This window comes from Giraffa tippelskirchi, chromosome 1 (assembly GCF_054371585.1).
Source record: "Giraffa tippelskirchi isolate mGirTip1 chromosome 1, T2T-mGirTip1v1.2.pri, whole genome shotgun sequence".
Lineage (NCBI taxonomy): Eukaryota > Metazoa > Chordata > Mammalia > Artiodactyla > Giraffidae > Giraffa > Giraffa tippelskirchi.
The window spans coordinates 30,426,058-30,444,211 of NC_137275.1; the positions used below are offsets into that span (position 1 = coordinate 30,426,058).

At 39.4% G+C, this 18,154-nt stretch overlaps 1 pseudogene; it reads right to left on the reverse strand.

Moving 5' to 3' along the window:
* Positions 1-13,449: 13,449 nt before the first annotated feature.
* LOC145515419 (ubiquitin carboxyl-terminal hydrolase 19 pseudogene) lies at positions 13,450-18,146 on the reverse strand (annotated as a pseudogene).
* Between the last annotated feature and the right edge of the window lie 8 nt (positions 18,147-18,154).

The following is an 18,154-nucleotide window of genomic DNA, read 5'->3' on the forward strand; positions in this document are numbered from 1 at the left end:
ATCTTTCTAAGTTTGCTAAAGGCTTGCATGGGCAATTCTGTTCATTTTAGCCACAATGACCTTAAACATACCTTCATCCTATTTCCAAAATTCCATTCCTCTCTACCTTAACGTAGATATAAATTCTAGAATTCAACAATAGCATTAACTGTGGGCATGTTTCATTCTTTCTTTGTCTTTTCCCAGCTGGCTTTACTATCTTCCTCAAACATTCCTAAGAAAGGTACACAAATAATTTTGTTTATCTATTCATAGTATGGGATTTCCCTGGTGGCTCAGACGGTAAAGCGTCTGTCTACAATGTGGGAGACCCGGGTTCAATCCCTGGGTTAGGAAGATCCTCTGGAGAAGGAAATGGCAACCCATTCCAGTACTATTGCCTGGAAAATTCCATGGATGGAGGAGCCTGGTAGGCTACAGCCCATGGGGTCGCAAGGAGTCGGACACGACTGAGTGACTTCACTTATAGAGTGAACATAATATGCATAAACACTTATTCATAGTATGAGGCTTCCCTGGTGGCTCAAAAGGTAAAGAATCTGCCTGCAGTGCAGAAGACCTGGGTTTGATCCCTGGACTGGGAAGATCCCCTGGAGAAGGGAATGGCAACCCACTCCAGTATTCTTGCCTGGAGAATTCCTTGGACAGAGGAGCCCGGTGGGCCAGATACAGTCCATGGAGTTGCAAAGAGCTGGACATGACTGAGTGACTAACACTTTCACTTTCATTCATAATATCAATTTTTTCTTTATTTTTAACTTTAAGTTATATGCTGACTGACAATATACTGGATCCTGAGGAACACACAAAACGTAAGTCAAAGTTGATAGATGCAGAGAACACAGAGAATAAAATTCACAATATTTGCTAGAACACACAAATTAGAAAACCATCATAGGAGACTAGTCTATTACAAGAAGAATAATGATTTCGTCATAAAAGACTTTCTGCTTGTCAAGTGTTACTGAGGTCAGAGCATGAATTGATAATAACTGTGATGGCACATCACACCAGGACAGTGAAAATCTACAGATTTTCACTAAACACATAGATAACTATACCTACATTCCTGACTTTAGTCAGAAAATGTTCTTGTGTACCATTTTGTGCAAGAGACTGAGCACTGCCTTCAAGCAAGAGATCTATTGAATCATTGATTATTTTTTCTCAGGGGCAGAGAACGTCAGCAGTATGTTAAGAAAGAAGAGATAATTTTTAGAAAAAATAGCAAGAAATATAGAAAACATTTTAAATAATTTTATGAAAATTGTAATTTATAGTATAATGGATAATCTTAAAGTTAAGGTCTAATTCATTATATTTAAAAATTGCTAATGCTCATAATCTATAGCCACTATAGTCAAAAGTGTCGTTTTATGTCAAAAAATAAATATTTACTTGACTGATACAATTATTATACTAGTTTTCATTCTCATTTTCAATAAATTTAAATCCATCAGTTAATTGCCCAAGGGTATGAGATGTTAACAGACATATTCAACCAAGGATTGTTGTTGTTTGTTGCTACTTCATGTATGACTCTTTTGCAACCCGATTGACCATAGCCTTCTAGGTTCCTCTGTCCATGGGATATCCCAAGCAAGAATACTGGAGTGGGTTGGGATTTCTTTCTCCAGGGCATCTTCCTGACCCAAGTATTGAACCCAAGTCTCCTGCCTTGTAGGCAGATTCTTTACCACTGAGCCACCAGGGAAGCTCCTCAACCAAGTATATGCTGTAGTAAATATGTATCAATGCAAAGCACTAAAGAGAAATAGTTATATTGGATTCAGCTTTGCATTGATTTAACAAATGCATTAGAGATTTTACTTTCTTTATCCATTATAAACTTAATGACACATTTAATTGAAGTTTTAATTTCAATATTTGATATATAACTGAAAAAAAATAAATGGCATCCACAGGCTTACTGAACTTTTTAAAACTCTTATGTATTTTAATATGGTATATAGAAAATAACTTCCAATTTAAAAATAATTATATCACTGAACATTGTAAGTATTTCCTCTTGAATATGGGGCCTCCCGGGTGGTACAGTGGTAAAGAATCTGCATGCTAGTGCAGAAGATACAAGAGACGTGGGTTCCATCCTTGGGTCGAGTAGATCCCCTGGAATAGGAAATGGCAACCTGCTCCAACATTCTTGCATAGGAAATCTCATGGACAGAGGAGCCTGGTGGGTTACAGTCCATGGGGTCACAAAGAGTTGGATATGAGTGATCACACATGCACACACACTCGAAAATGTACAATACTGAAAATGCAAATAAATTCTACAGATTTTTTTGTAAAGGCTGAATATGTATCTTGTTAAATGTTATCTTTCTAAAAAGACGAGTCATCCTGATATGTTTTGACTTTAACAATCATGTTTTGAGAACAGATATTTGTTTGCTCTATGTTCAATTTATTTTTTGCTAATTAGAATGTAGCAAATAGTTTAGATCTCATGAGAGCTGGGCTGGCCATTCCTGGCCAGTTGGTCATGAACACTATCTAAGTGCAAGCACCCATTTGGTTTCTGAGATTGGACACCCATTATATACAGGACTAACTTCAGCTCCATAGCTGCTGCTTGCCTGATAGCTCCCTTTCTGACCCTAGTTATCTAGAGGTTTCTTCCTTTGCCTGAGAATCTCACTAATCTCTTAGAATGTTATTGCTATCTTTAGTGAGAATTGAAACTATGGAGGAAAAACAGATGGTCAAAGATGTAGAAATGGAAGCACAAAGCAATTGCTGAAGACGTGGTCTCAAACCAGGAAGAGAATGGTAATGAAATATAATTACTATCTTCCCCCATTGCCTAAATCCAGCTAGAAGCTACATAGCAGAGGAATTCAATTAATACAGTACACAGATATGAGCATCCTGAGATACAAAATTTGAAAATGAAATTGAGGATAATAGATCTGGGGAGATAAATGAAGAATAATTAAAGTATTCCAGGATCACCATTATGAGCAGATTCAGAGGAAGCTTTGAAGTGAGAATAAGGAAGAATGACTAGTTATTAGGAATAAAACTAGGAGTTCTTTCTTAGAAAACCAGGAGAGGATGATGCTTCAAGAATGAAGGGATGAACAATTATGAAATAAACATTCTAATTGATACATGGTATAAAACCAAGGAACTTGTTAAGATACATTTATTTCAAAGTAAACATGAATTATCAAGAAAGAGACCAATGCATTCAATTTTACAGATACAATCATTTACTTAAAATTAAAAAATTATTAATTGAATAATCATGAGAAGTAATAACAGCTCAATAAAATGAACAGCTCTGAAAAACTCTATGAATACTAAAATTCATTGAATATATTTTCTTCAGCTGTTTTGTTTGGTGATTTATGTACATTTCTCTAGTACTTAAAACCCTCTCATGCAGACATGTTCACTTTATTAGAATGAGTAAGAAAGTCATATGCATTTAATATAATTTTGTGGAAATATATTAATTTAAAACAGTAAGCGAAAAAGCAGATGTTTATGTATACCTATACATATTTAGTTACATGTTTGATTGATATTTATTCAAAATTATGTATGCTAATATAGGGCTTCTCCGTAGCTCAGCTGGTAAAGAATCCACCTGCAACTCAGGAGACCCTGGTTCAATTCTTGGATCGAGAAGATCCCCTGGAGTAGGATATGGCAACTCACTCCAGTTTCTTGCCTGGAGAATCCCCATGGACAGAGGAGCCTGGTGGGTTACAGTCCATGGGGTTGCAAAGAGTTGAACATGACTGAGTAACTAAACACAGCACATGTATGGTAATGAGCAACCCCTAGAAATAAGTTTGAAATCCGATGTTTATTTCATTCACTCATTTATTCAGCAAATATTTTTAGAGAAAATATGGAAACATTTTGGAGATTCAGTGTGCTCTTTTAGGGGATGTGATAGTTAACAAGATAAACACTGTATTTTTCTTTATGAAAACTTACTGTCTAATAGGGACTTTTAATGGGCACATACTATAATCTCCATTGCTGATAAATAAATAGGAATAGTCATGTTCATAGTAGACAAATGCAGAAAGATAAGGAAATTTTCCAGGCAAAGAACAAAGAAAAGACTCATAACTTTGCAGAAGCATGGATAATGAAAATAATTTGATAAGTTTATTATTTGTACAGCATAGGATTTTACACTCACCACCAAACACATCCACAACAGGGCTTCATTTCTGCTTTGGCTCAGCCTCTTTATTCTTTCTGGGGCCATTTCTCCACTCTTCTCCAGTGGCATATTGGACACCTACCAACGTTGGGGTTCATCTTTCACTTTCGTTATCTTACTGCCATTTCATACTTTCATAGGATTTTCAAGGCAAGAATGCTGAAGTAGTTCGCCATTCCCTTTGCCGGTGAATGACCTTTTGCCAGAACTCTCCACCATGACCCATCTGTCTTGGGTGACCCTACAAAACATGGCTCATCATTTCACTGAGTTATATAAGGCTGTGACCTTTGTGATCATTTTGATTAGATTTCTGTGGTTTCTGTTCTCTCTGTCCTCTGATGGATGAGGATAAGAGGCTTGTGCAAGCTTCCTAATAAGAGAGGCTCTTATAGTCAACAAGAGTCCAAAATTCAGTACTCGAGCACAGTCTCAAAAATGACAGAATGATCTGAGTTCATTTCCAAGGCAAACCATTCAACATCACAGTAAACCAAGTCTATGCCACGACCACAAATGCTGAAGAAGCTGAAGTTGAACAGTGCTATGAAGACCGACAAGACCTTCTAGAACTAACACCAAAAAAAGATGTCCTTTTTATTACAGAAGACTAAAATGCAAAAGTAGGAAGCTAAGAGATACCTGGAATGAGACAAGTTTGGCCTTGGAGTACAAAATGAAGCAAGGAAAATGGTAACAGAATTTTGCCAAGAGAAGACATTGGTCATAGCTAAAACCCTCCTACAACAACACAAGAGACAATTCTAAACATGGACATCACCAGATGGTCAGTACCAAATTCAGATTGATTATATTCTTTGCTACCAGAGATAGAAAAGCTCTATACAGTCAGCAGAAACAAGACCTAGAGCTGAATGTGGCTCAGATCATGAGCTCCTTATTGCAAAATTCAGACTTAAATTGAAGAAAGTAGGGAAAACGACTATGCCATCAGGTATGACCTAAATAAAATCCCTTATGATTATACAGTGGAATGAACAAGTAGTTTCAAAGGAATAGATCTGATAGAGTGTGTAAAGAACTATGGATGGAGGTTCACAACATTGTACAGTAGGCAGTGATCAAAACCATCCCCAAGAAAAAGAAAGGCAACAAGGCAAAACGGTTTTCTGAGGAGGCCTTACAAATAGCTGAGAAAGAAGAGAAGATAAAGGCAAAGGAGAAAAGGAAAGATATACCCATCTGGATGCAGGAGCTCCTCTCGGCTGCCACCCCTGACCTCGGACGTGGGATAGCTCCTCTCAACCGCTCCTACGCTGTCTCAGCCGCCGCACTGCTGATTCTAGGAATCAGTGAACTAAGATGGTCTAGAATGGGTGGATTTAACTCAGATGACCATTATATCTACTACTGTGGACAGGAATCCCTTAGAAGAAATGGAGTAGCCATCATGGTCAATAAAAGAGTCCTAAATGCAGTACTTGGATGCAATCTCAAAAACGACAAAATGATCTCTGTCGATTTCCAAGGCAAACCATTCAATATCATGGTAATCCAAGTCTATGCCCTGACCAGTAATGCTGAAGAAGCTGAAGTTGAACGGTTCTATGAAGACCTACAAGACCTTCTAGAACTAACACCCAAAAAAGATATTCTTTTCATTATAGGGGACTGGAATGCAAAAGTAAGAAGTCAAGAAACACCTGGCTGCTGCTGCTGCTGCTGCTGCTAAGTCGCTTCAGTCGTATCTGACTCTGTGCAACTCCATGGACTGGAGCCTACCAGGCTCCTCCTTCCATGGGATTTTCCAGGCAAGGATACTGGAATGGGTTTCCATTGCCTTCTCCAAGAAACACCTGAAGTAACAGGCAAATTTGGGCTTGGAGTACAGAATGAAGCACGGCAAAGGCTAACAGAGTTCTGCCAGGAGAAGGCACTGGTCATAGCAAACACCCTCTTCCAACAACACAAGAGAAGACTCTACACATGGTCATCACCAGATGGTCAACCAGGAAATCAGATTGATTATATTCTTTGCAGCCAAAGATGGAGAAGCATGGTACAGTCAGCAAAACCAAGACTGGGAGCTGACTGTGGCTCAGATCATGAACTCCTTATTGCCAAATTCAGACTTAAATTGAAGAAAGCGGGAAAACCACTAGACCATTCAGGTATGACCTAAATCAAACCCCTTATGACTATATAGTGGAAGTGAGAAATAGATTTATGGGACTAGGTCTGATAGACAGCATGCCTGATGAACTATGGACAGAGGTTTGTGACATTGCACCGGGGGCAGGAATCAAAACCATCTCGAAGAAAAAGAAATGCAAAAAAGCAAAATGGCCGTCTGAGGAGGCCTTACAAATAGCTGTGAAAAGAAGAGAAGTGACAAGCTAAGGAGAAAAGGAAAGATATAACCATTTGAAGGCAGAGTTCCAAAGAATAGGAAGGAAAGATAAGAAAGCCTTCCTCAGCAACCAATGCAAAGAAGTAGAGGAAAACAATAGAATAGGAAAGACTAGAGATTTCTCCAAGAAAATTAGAGATACCAAGGGAACATTTCATGCAAAGATGGGCTCAGGAAATGACAGAAATGATATGGACCTAACAGAAGCAGAAGTTATTAAGAAGAGGTGGCAAGAACACAGAAGAACTATACAAAAAAGATCTTCACGACCCAGATAATCATGATAGTGTGATCATTCATTCTCACCTAGAGCCAGACATCCTGGAATGTGAAGTCAAGGGGGCCTTAGGAAGCAACATTATGAACAAAGCCAGTGGAGGTGATGGAATTCCAGTAGAGCTATTTTAAATCCTGAAAGATGATGCTGTGAAAGTGCTGCACTCAATATGTCAGCAAATTTGGAAAACTCAGTAGTGGCCACAGGACTGGAAAAGGTCAGTTTTCATTCCAATCCCAAAGAAAGGCAATGCCAAAGAATGATCAAACTACCACACAATTGCACTCATCTCACATGCTAGTAAAGTAATGCTCAAAATTCTCCAAGCCAGACTTCAGCAATATGTGAACTGTGAATTTCCAGATGTTCAAGCTGGTTTTAGAAAAGGCAGAGGAACCAGAGATCAAATTGCCAACATCTGCTGGATCATTGAAAAAGCAAGAGAGTTCCAGAAAAACATCTATTTCTGCTTTATTGACTATGCCAAAGCCTTTGACTGTGTGGATCACAATAAACTGTGGACAATTCTGAAAGAGATGGGAATACCAGACCATCTGACCTGTCTCTTGAGAAACCTGTATGCAGGTCAGGAAGCAACAGTTAGAACTGGACATAGAACAACAGACTGATTCCAAATAGGAAAAGGAGTATGTCAAGGCTGTATGTTGTCACCCTGCTTATTTAACTTATATGCAGAGTACATCATGAGAAACACTGGGCTGGATGAAGCACAAGCTGGAATCAAGATTGCCGGGAGAAATATCAATAACCTCAGATATGCAGATGACACCACCCTTATGGCAGAAAGTGAAGAAGAACTAAAGAGCCTCTTGATGAAAGTGAAAGAGGAGAGTGAAAATGTTGGCTTAAAACTCAACGTTCAGAAAACTAAGATTATGGCATCTGGTCCCATCACTTCATGGGAAATAGATGGGGAAACAGTGGAAACAGTGTCAGACTTTACTTGTTTGGGCTCCAAAATCACTGCAGATGGTGATTGCAGTCATGAAATTTAAAGATACTTACTTCTTGGAATGAAAGTTGTGACCAACCCAGACAGCATATTGAAAAGCAGAGACATTACTTTGTCAACAAATGTCCATCTAGTCAAGGCTATGGTTTTTCCAGTAATCATGTATGGATGTGAGAGTTGGACTTTAAAAAAAGCTGAGTGCTGAAGAATTGATGCTTTTGAACTGTGGTGTTGGAGAAGACCCTTGAGAGTCCCTTGGACTGCAAGGAGATCCAACTAGTTCATCCTAAAGGAGATCAGTCCTGGGTGTTCATTGGAAGGACTGATGTTGAAGCTGAAACTTCAATACTTTGGACACCTCATGTGAAGAGTTGACTCATTGGAAAAGACCCTGATGCTGGGAAAGATTGAGGGCAGGAGGAGAAGGGGATGACAGAGGATGAAGTGGTTGAATGGCATCACCGACTCAATGGACATGGGTTTGGGTGGGCTCCGGGTGTTGTTGATGGACAGGCAGGCCTGGCGTGCTGTGGTTCATGGGGTCGCAAAGAGTCGGACATAACTGAAGGCCTGAGCTGAACTGAACTTAACTGAATGCAGTGCTCCAAAGAATAGCAAGGAGGGATAAGAAAGTCATCTTAAGTAAACAATCCAAAGAAACAGAGGAAAACAATAGAATGGGAAAGACTAGACATCTCTTCAAGAAAATTAGAGATACCAAGAGAACATTTCTTGCAACGATGGGCACAATAAAGAATAGAAAAAGTATAGACTTCACAGAAGCAGAGGATGTTAAGAACATGTGGCAAGAATACACAGGAAAAACTGAACAAGAAAGGTCTTAATGACCTGGATAAGCACGATGGTGTGGTCACTCACCTAGAGCCAGACATCCTGAAGTGTGAAGTCAAGAGGGCCTTAGGAAGCATTATTAAGAACAATTCTAGTGTAGATGATAGATTCCATCTGATCTATTTCAAATCCTAAAAGATGATGCTGTGAAAGTGCTGTACTCAATATGCCAGCAAATATGGAAAACTCAGCAGTGGCCACAGGACACTGAGAAGATGAAAATCCTTTCAGTTTCCATCTCAATTCCAGAGAAAGGCAATGTCAAAGAATGTTCAAACTGCCCCCACAATTGCACTCACTTCATATGCTAGCAAGATAATGCTCCAAATGCTTCAAGTTAGGCTTCAATAGTACATGAACTGAGAAATTTTAATGTTCAAGCTGGATTTAGAAAAGGAAGAGGAACCAGAAATGAAATTGCCCTCATTTCTTGGATCTTGGAGACAGCATGAGAGTTCCATAAAATCATCTACTTTTGCTTCATTGACTATGTTAAATCTTATGACTGTGTGGTTCACAACAACATGTGAAAAATTCTTAAAGAGATGGGAATACCAGACCACCTGACCTGCCTCCTGAGAAACCTGTGTGCAGGTCAAGAAGCAACAGTCAAAACCAGATATGGAACAATGGACAGGTTCAAAATTGGGAAAGGAGTACATCAAGGCTATATATTGTCACCCCGCTTATTTAACTTATATGCAGAGTACCTCATGTGAAATGCCAAGATGGATAAAGCACAAGCTGAAATCAAGACTGCTGGGAGAAATATCAATAACCTCAGATATGCAGATGACATCACCCTTATGACAGAAAGTGAAGAGGAACTAAGGAGCCTCTTTATGATTGTGAAAGAGGTGAGAGCAAAAGCTGCCTTAAAACTCAACGTTCAAACAATGAAGATCATGGCATCCTGTTCCATCACTTCATGGAAAATAGATGGGGAAAATATGGAAACAGTGATAGGCTTTATTTTGGGGGGCTCCAAAATCGCTGCTGAAGGTAACTGCAACCATGAAATTAAAAGGCACTTGCTCCTTGGAAGAAAAGCTGTGACCAACCTAGAGAGCATAGTAAAAAAGCAGAGACATCCCTTTGCTGACAAAGGTCTGGATAGATAGTCAAATCTATGGTTTTTCCAGTAGTCTTGTAAAGATATGATAGTTAGACCTTAAAGAAAGCTGAGTGCCAAAGAATTGATGCTTTCAACTGTGGTGTTGAAGAAGGGGACTCTTGAGAGTCCCTTGGACAGCAAGATCAAACCAGTCAATCCTAAAGGAAGTAAACCCTGAATATTCATTGGAAGGACTGACGCTGAAGTTCCAATACTTTGGCCATTTGATGTGAAAAGCTGATTTATTGAAAAAGACCCTGATGCTGGGAAAGACCGAGGGCTGGAGGAGAAGGGAACGACAGAAGATGAGATGGTTGGTTGGCATCACTAACTCGACAGATGCGAATTTGAGATAGTGAAGGACAGGGAAGCCTAGCATGCTGCAGTCTGTGGAGTCACAAAGAGTTGGACACAACTGAGTGTCTGAACAACAAATTATTTGTATAATCTTTGCAATAAGATGGGATGAATAAATATTAGTAGGACAAAATCATGCAAGTCATGTAAGCTCTATTAAGTTGTGTGGACTTGCCCTCTGTCTGACCACCAGCCTATAATTACCGCTTGGACTTTGAGTCTCTCAGAATCCAGTTATCACAAATAAAACAGTAAAGTATAGGAAGTCTCAATATTGCAAAGATGAGAAGGAAATTACCTGTCCATTTCTTTAAGTCAAGATATTACAATGACTATGCACATACTCAATGGATAGCACACTTAGATAAATATCCCACCACTCATTAAATTTATACCTTTTTGACTTCACTGATGTGAACTTGAACATGAAAAAAAAAATCAATAACAAGCACAATGCCCTACAATGGCTATACAGTATCTGAGAAGTAGCTGAGCTGAACTTTAATCATAGACTAAACCCTAAAAATATTTACATAAACTAACCTTTGCCCTTCTGAAGAACTCTGAGTCCTTTGCTGGCTCTAGGCAGTGACCTCCATTCCTGTGTTACTGGGAGGATGTCCAGGTTTTGTGAACCACTTCATAGGCTCCTGTTTCTATCTGTGGCCCTTCTTTCTCCATATTCAGCAATCCTCATGTAGTGATAGGAGAGACTTGTGTCAGTTGCCACCACCACTGACAGTAAAGGAATAGCTGTTCTACAAAACAGAATTATATTTGATGTCTGGCTCTGATGATAAAGACCAAACACAGCAGAGGCACCAGTGATCCCCACTTTGCCACATCTTTCCCCACCCTCTGTGGAGACTAAGCCTGTGCGTGAGTCAGAAAATGGCAGAAGAGGCAGAAGCATCCACTCTCCTGGAGCCACAGGCAGCAAAGTCAGTGACACCAACAAAAGCAGGGCACCAAGGACTCCAAAGTGATGACAGAGCCAGCACCAGGCAACAGCTCTGACAGAGTTAAGTTCAGCTCAGTCGTGTCTGACTCTTTGCAACTCCATGGACTGCAGCACGCCAGGCTTCCCTGTCCATCATCAACACTCGGAGCTTACTCAAACTCACGACCACTGAGTCATTGATGCCATCCAACCATCTCATTCTCTGCCGTCCCCTTTTCCTCTTGCCTTCAATCTTTCCCAGCATCAGGGTCTTTTCTAATAAGTTAGTTCTTCACATCAGGTGGCCAAAGTATTGGAGCTTCAGCATCAGGCCTTCCAATGATAATTAATTCAGAACTGATTTCTTTTACTATTGATGGTTTGATCTCCTTGCAGTCCAAGGGACTCTCAAGAGTCTTCTCCAGCATCACCATTCAAAAGCATCAATTCTTTGGCGTTCAGCTTTCTTTAGAGTCCAACTCTCACATCCGTACATGACTACTGGAAAAACTATAGCTTTGATTAGATGGACCTTTGTTGGCAAACTAATGTCTCTGCTTTTTAATATGTTGTCTAGTTGGTCATAGATTTTCTTCTCTGACAGAGTCAGTGGAGGGTGAAAAGTGCCTACTCTCAAATATAACTAGGGAGAACACATGCAAGAAAAAACAAAATTTTTGTGCTATCATGCCACCTACTGGAAAACAATAGAACTAATTTCCAACCCATTGAATCATTGCAATGAAGTTAAAAAAAAAAAAATACCTAAAGAAAAAAGACATTCACTACTTCAGTGGGGCCAGCAAAGGAACGACTTTTCAAGCTCCATGAAGATCCACAGTAACACTGTATGAAAAAAGAAAATGGCAGTTCTCCAAAAACCAGTTGTTAAGCAGGGAATATCATGATCTGATAGAGAATTCAAAATAGTGATTATGAAGAAATTCAAGCTACAAGAAAACTCAGAAAGATAATTCAGTGAGCTCAGGAATAAAAGTAATGAATTAATTAACAGAAAGAATGTTTTACCAGGAAGATTTAAGTCCTAAAAAAAATCAAACAGAAAATCTTTAGAAGAAGAACACAATACACTGGAGGTACCATGCTCCCTGATTTCAACTGTACTACAAAGCTATGGTAATCAAGATAGCATGGAATTGACTAAAAAACAGACACATAAATCAATGGGACAGAATTGGCAGGCCAAAAATAAACTCACACATATGTGGAGAATTCAGGACTGTTCAGTCACTCAGTTATGTCCGGCTCTTTGTGATCCCATGGACTGCACCATGCCAGGCTTCCCTGTCCATACCAACTCCCAGAGCTTACTCAAACTCATGTCAATTGAGTTGGTGATGCCATCCAACTATCTCATCCTCTGTCGTCCCCTTTTCCTCCCACCTTCAATCTTTCCCAGCATCAGGGTCTTTTCCAATGAGTCGGTTCTTCGTAACAGGTGGCCAAAATATTGGAGCTTCAGCTTCAGCATCAGTCCTTCCAATGAATATTCAGGATTGATTATATTCTTTGCAGCCAAAGATGCAGAAGCTCTATACAGGCAGCAAAAACAAGACCGGGAGCTGACTGTAGCTCAGATCATGAACCCCTTATTGCCAAATTCAGACTTAAATTGAAGAAAGCAGGGAAAACCACTAGACCATTCAGGTATGACCTAAATCAAATCCCTTATGATTATACAGTGGAAGTGAGAAATAGATTTAAGGGACTAGATCTGATAGACAGAGTGCCTGATGAACTATGGACAGAGGTTCGTGACATTGTACAGGAGACAGGGATCAAGACCATCCCCATTGAAAAGAAATGTAAAAAAGCAAGATAGCTGTCTGAGGAGGCCTTACAAATAGCTGGGGAAAGAAGAGAAGAGAAGTGAAATGCAAAGGAGCACTAAGAGTTAGACACAACTGATCATCTGAAGTGAACTGAATTGATATGATATTGAAAAATTTTCTATTAAGCTTTCCTTCTACCTTGAACTCATCTCTCGACTATATTTTAAATATTCTTGTTCATCATTGAATCCATTTTGCTCATATTTTGATAAAGACATATTTGTATTCATGAGTGATTATGGACCTAGAATGCATTTCTCCTTCAGCTCTCTTTTGGGTAAGTTTATATCGCCTTTGGGATTAATGAAATATTTCTTTTTTTCTTATCCTAAAACATAAGGATTTATTCCTGGAATTTTTTGCTAAATTTTATCTGTAAAATCATGTGGATTTAGTATTTTTTGTGTGTGCAAATGTATTTGGTGGCCATCTTGATTCTAGTAAGGAACAAATTTATAATGTATATATATATTCTGGTTTGCAAATCTATTTTTTACAAATTCATCTATGGACTAATAAACGTCAAGTCCTGCTTGCAGAAGAGCACTAGAGAGGTGTCTCTGCAGATTTCCTTCAGGTACATGAGCACCACCAGTGAGTCCGGCCCCTTCTCATAGGAGTCGTTCTCAATAAATCCCGGGTTCACCATGGACTTGGGCTCATCCACCAAGGCTGTAGCATCTGTGACCACTGCCATCTCCTTCTTTGTATGATTGTCCTTCTTAGGGTCTCTTGCTCCGGGCCATGGCTGGAGATACTGGGTCACTCCTGGGCATCTGCTGCCTTCTTTCCTGTCAAAAGTGCTAGATTCTCCTCTGAGCCCAGAAGGCCAATCTGGCAACTCAGTGGTGGAACACAGAGCTGTTTTCAGCCTGGGTGGCCAGCTCAGCCAGGAATGGCGAAGAGGGAATCACCCCCAGGTCCAGGGCCATCTCTGGCCCCTTCCACCTCCCACCCTCCACAGAGATGCACAGCCCTCTTGGCACTGGGCTCTTCTTGGGCTCCATGACCAGTCCAGCGCCTACCTCATCACCGTCCTGGGCCCGCTTCTGGTTGTGGGCCTCCTGCTTAGCCCAGGGGGCTCAGGGCCTGGCTCCAAGACAATGGGAGATGGCTTCTGCCCATTCTCCTGGCACCTCAGACCTGGCATCAACTCCTGGGTCCCTAGAAGTTTCTTCAGCAGAGAGGACCATGTGAACAGAGGCAACTTCTTGTGCAGTGACAGCTTCAGAAGGCCACCTTTGCAAGCCTGCACTGTGGTGCAAGAACTATCTTGGCATAGAAAACACCACCCCACTGCCGACCACTTAAGAGCCGCACCACACAGCCTGTGTCTGTGAAAGCAGTGTCGACCTCCTCCAGTCCCATGGGACCAATCCTCATATGCAGCTTGACAATCACTTCATCAGCACTCTGCCTCCAATCGAGCACCAAGTCCAGGGAAGCTTGATGTGCTGCAGTCTGTGGGATCTCAAAGAGTTGGACACATCTCAGCCACTGAAGGACAACAATTGAAAAATTTGATGTAAGTAGATTTGATTAAAAGAACATAAACGTAGGGCTGAGTTGTACAGCCTGGTTGCAAAAAACTCCACAAGTTTTAAAGAGGGAAAAAAGACTTATAAGAGGAGGAACAAAAGTAGACAACCAACAACTAGATTCAGAGGTCTCAGTCTGTTCTCCATGCATCTTCACCATTCTATCATATTTCCTATTGCAAATTTTTTATTCAGAACTTAATTCCACATAACATCTTTTGATTTCTCTTTTGGCTCAACATTTATTTGTATGAAAGTGTTATTCTTTCAGTCGTGTCCAACTCCCTACAACCCCACTGTCCATGGAATTCTTCAGGCAATAATATTGTAGTGGGCTGCGTTCCGTTCTCCAGGGGATCTTCCTGACCCAGGGATCAAATCCATGTTTCTTGGCATTGCAGGCAGATTCTTTACCATCTCAGCCACCAGAGTCTACTCTTCAATCTATCCATTCACTTAAATCTGATTTGTTGAATTCTTTATTTGGAGAAATTCACTTTATTTCTTTAGCAAATTTTCACAATTATTCTTTTTAATTTCTTGTTCTTTGCCCATATTTTCAGATTTCACTTTCATATACTTAAACATATTGTAAAATCTAATTTATTTTCCATTTCAAACTATAAAACTACTTTACATCATTGAGTTAATATTTCTGTTACTTCTGCTGGTTCTCAGTCTTGAATCTTTCTTTTCTTGTAACAGGGAGGTGCTTATTTACCTTGAAATTTTATCTATAGGAAACTTTGAAGCTTGGGGCAAAGTTTCTTCAAAGAGGTTTTTCTAGTTTGAACTGTAAACCCATACCAAGGCTTATAGTGTTAAGAATTCTAAGGGAAGGGTTCTTTCATCCATAGAGCACTAAGTCAAAACTAGCAATTTTCCTTGCTGTAAACTTCTGTATAAGGGAATTCACTTGTAAAAGTGAGATCTTATCTTGAGAATCTAGTGTTACATGAACATATGCAGGGTCTGGGATCTTGGGCAAATCTTCAGACTTTTGATCTCTCCACTCTTGCCATATATTGTTTGTTCTACGAAGAAATGGCAAGGGTGAACATCAGAATTCCTGCTTTGACTTTGTTTAGGGATTCTTCTGATTTTTTATGATCTTGCCAAATCAAAAATGATTTTTTATGAGGCAATTTTACATTTTATCCAGATTTTTAATGTTTCAGTTGGATATAAGTGAACATATGATTCCTATACTTTTAAATTTATGTGAATAAATCCTTATTCAAAATCTGAGCTCTGCTTTAGTTTTCTCATATAATAAAATAACTTAGAAATATTTCTCTCTCAATTTACACAAGTATGTTAAGGTCAGTTTCTGAGCTGTATTATATCTCTCCATGAAACTGTTTACAACATGTGAACTTTGTCATAGTGATTAGATAAATTTATCAGTCTTTTCTTCCAAATCACTTCTAGGTTATCTATCATATATAAAAATACTTTCCTCTTTTAAGATTATATTGTTATCTCAATTTTCTTTTAGTGGATTCATGATTCTGTCCCATCTTCTTGTATTGTGATTTTTTTTTTTTTTGGATTCTGTTTTTTTACCAATTAATACAGAACTTATGTATACCCTAAATATGCAACAGGACACAACTCACAATCCTTGGTCAAGGTTTTGTCTTGGGATCTTCTAAGCAAACCTACCTGGTGTTTTCATTTTAGCAAACAAAACAGAAAAAAAAAAAATTCTCAGGGGATTTGAAATTTCAGCTTGTCTCTTCTAAATTATTAAAATGAATATAATTGTGTAACTTAATCAGTTCAGTTCAGTTCAGTCGCTCAGTCATCTCCAACTCTTTGCGACCCCATGAATAGCAGCATACCAGGCCTCCCTGTCCATCACCAACTCCCGGAGTTTACCCAAACCCCTGTCCATTGAGTCAGTGATGCCATCCAACCATCTCATCCTCTGTCGTCCCCTTCTTCTCCTGCCCCCAATCCTACCCAGCATCAGCGTCTTTTCCAATGAGTCAACTCTTTGCATGAGGTGGCCAAAGTATTGGAGTTTCAGCTTCAACATCAGTCTTTCCAATGAACACACAGGATTGATCTCCTTTAGGATGGATTGATTGGATCTCCTTGCAGTCCAAGGGACTCTCAAGAGTCTTCTCCAACACCACAGTTCAAAAGCATCAATTCTGTGGTGCTCAGCTTTCTTCACCGTCCAACTCTCACATCCATACATGACCACTGGAAAAACCATAGCCTTTATAACCCTTCATATAACTATGCCACACTTCTTAGAACACAGATACATTGATATTCCCTTTTACTTCTAAGTGGTGCTTTTCCACCTGCTAAATAGACTCTTAAAGACTGCTAACTCCATCATTCCCTTCCTCCACCAAAGTACCCCCTTCATAGGCTTTGCAATTCCTCAGTTCATCTCTACCTTCTCTGATCCTTCTCCCTTAAGCTTGTAGAATAAGTACTGGTTAACTGGCTAACTTATTTTGTGCAATAGTCTGTAAGATCATTTTGAATTAGAACTGTATTGTACTTGTTTCTTAATGCCCTGTGCATAATACAGAATCTAGTATACGGTAAGTACTAAAAATTGCTTGTTAAAGGTATGAAATATAAAGAATTTGGAGAGGAAGTGGAATTAAATTGAAATTCAGGTGCGTGACTGAATATAAAATGAGTACTTCTAAATTTATTTTTCCTTTGAGATTCACAGACATGTTCTGTCTTTAACTTACACGCTGCAGGTCAAAAACTCTTCTCGTAGCTACTCCTTTAGTGTTTCATGAATTTGCTAGAGTCATTATCACATTTTGGTTGCTTAAAGTAAAAACCAAACACTTACTGGTTAACTCCTGGTCATCTTTCACTTCCCATCAGTCATAAGATTCATTCTCTGCTCTCCATTCACAAATCAATATTTCAATATTATATTCTTACTTAGTTACCACTAAGCCACTAAGCAGAGCATATTCTTACTGATAATCTCATCAAATCTTGCTTTCCTAATATATATTTTTTAAAAAGGAAAGAAAAGTGTGTTAGTTGAACAGTCATGTCCGATTCTTTGCAACCCCATGGACTGTAGCCCACCAGGCTCCTCTGTCCATTGAATTCTCCAGGCCAGAATACTGCAGTGGGTAGCCATTCCTTTCTTCAGGGGATCTTCTTGACCCGGGGATAGAAACCAAGTCTCTTGCATTGCAAGCAGATTCTTTACTGTCCGAGCCACCTAATTTCAGTCAATTACATATCCATTTTTCTCTACAACTCAAATCCTTTTTGTTGCCAGAATAGTTTTATTAAAGGATATATATGATCATTTTCTGCACCTCATTCGAAAATTTGAGTAGACATCTTTTTATGGTAATTAAACATGACCCAGAACATAGCATCCAAGGCTCTCCAAAGTGTCCTGTTTTAACTATATTTCCCTTTTCTGTACAGTTCTGTGTTAGCCTCCACTCCATATATATGGAACTAATATCTGTACATTTAAATGACCATGACTTACATATCATTCATCTTTTTCTCCTTTTCTTCTATTCATTTTCAGAACCCTTCTTCTGTAATCTTCGCTTCTTGACTCAGCTGAAATGTCCCCTCCGTTCTGAAGTTTTGACTGATTTTCTTCATACTGCAGTGACAGCATCTTCTGAGGCTCTGAAACGCTGTACATTTGTACAG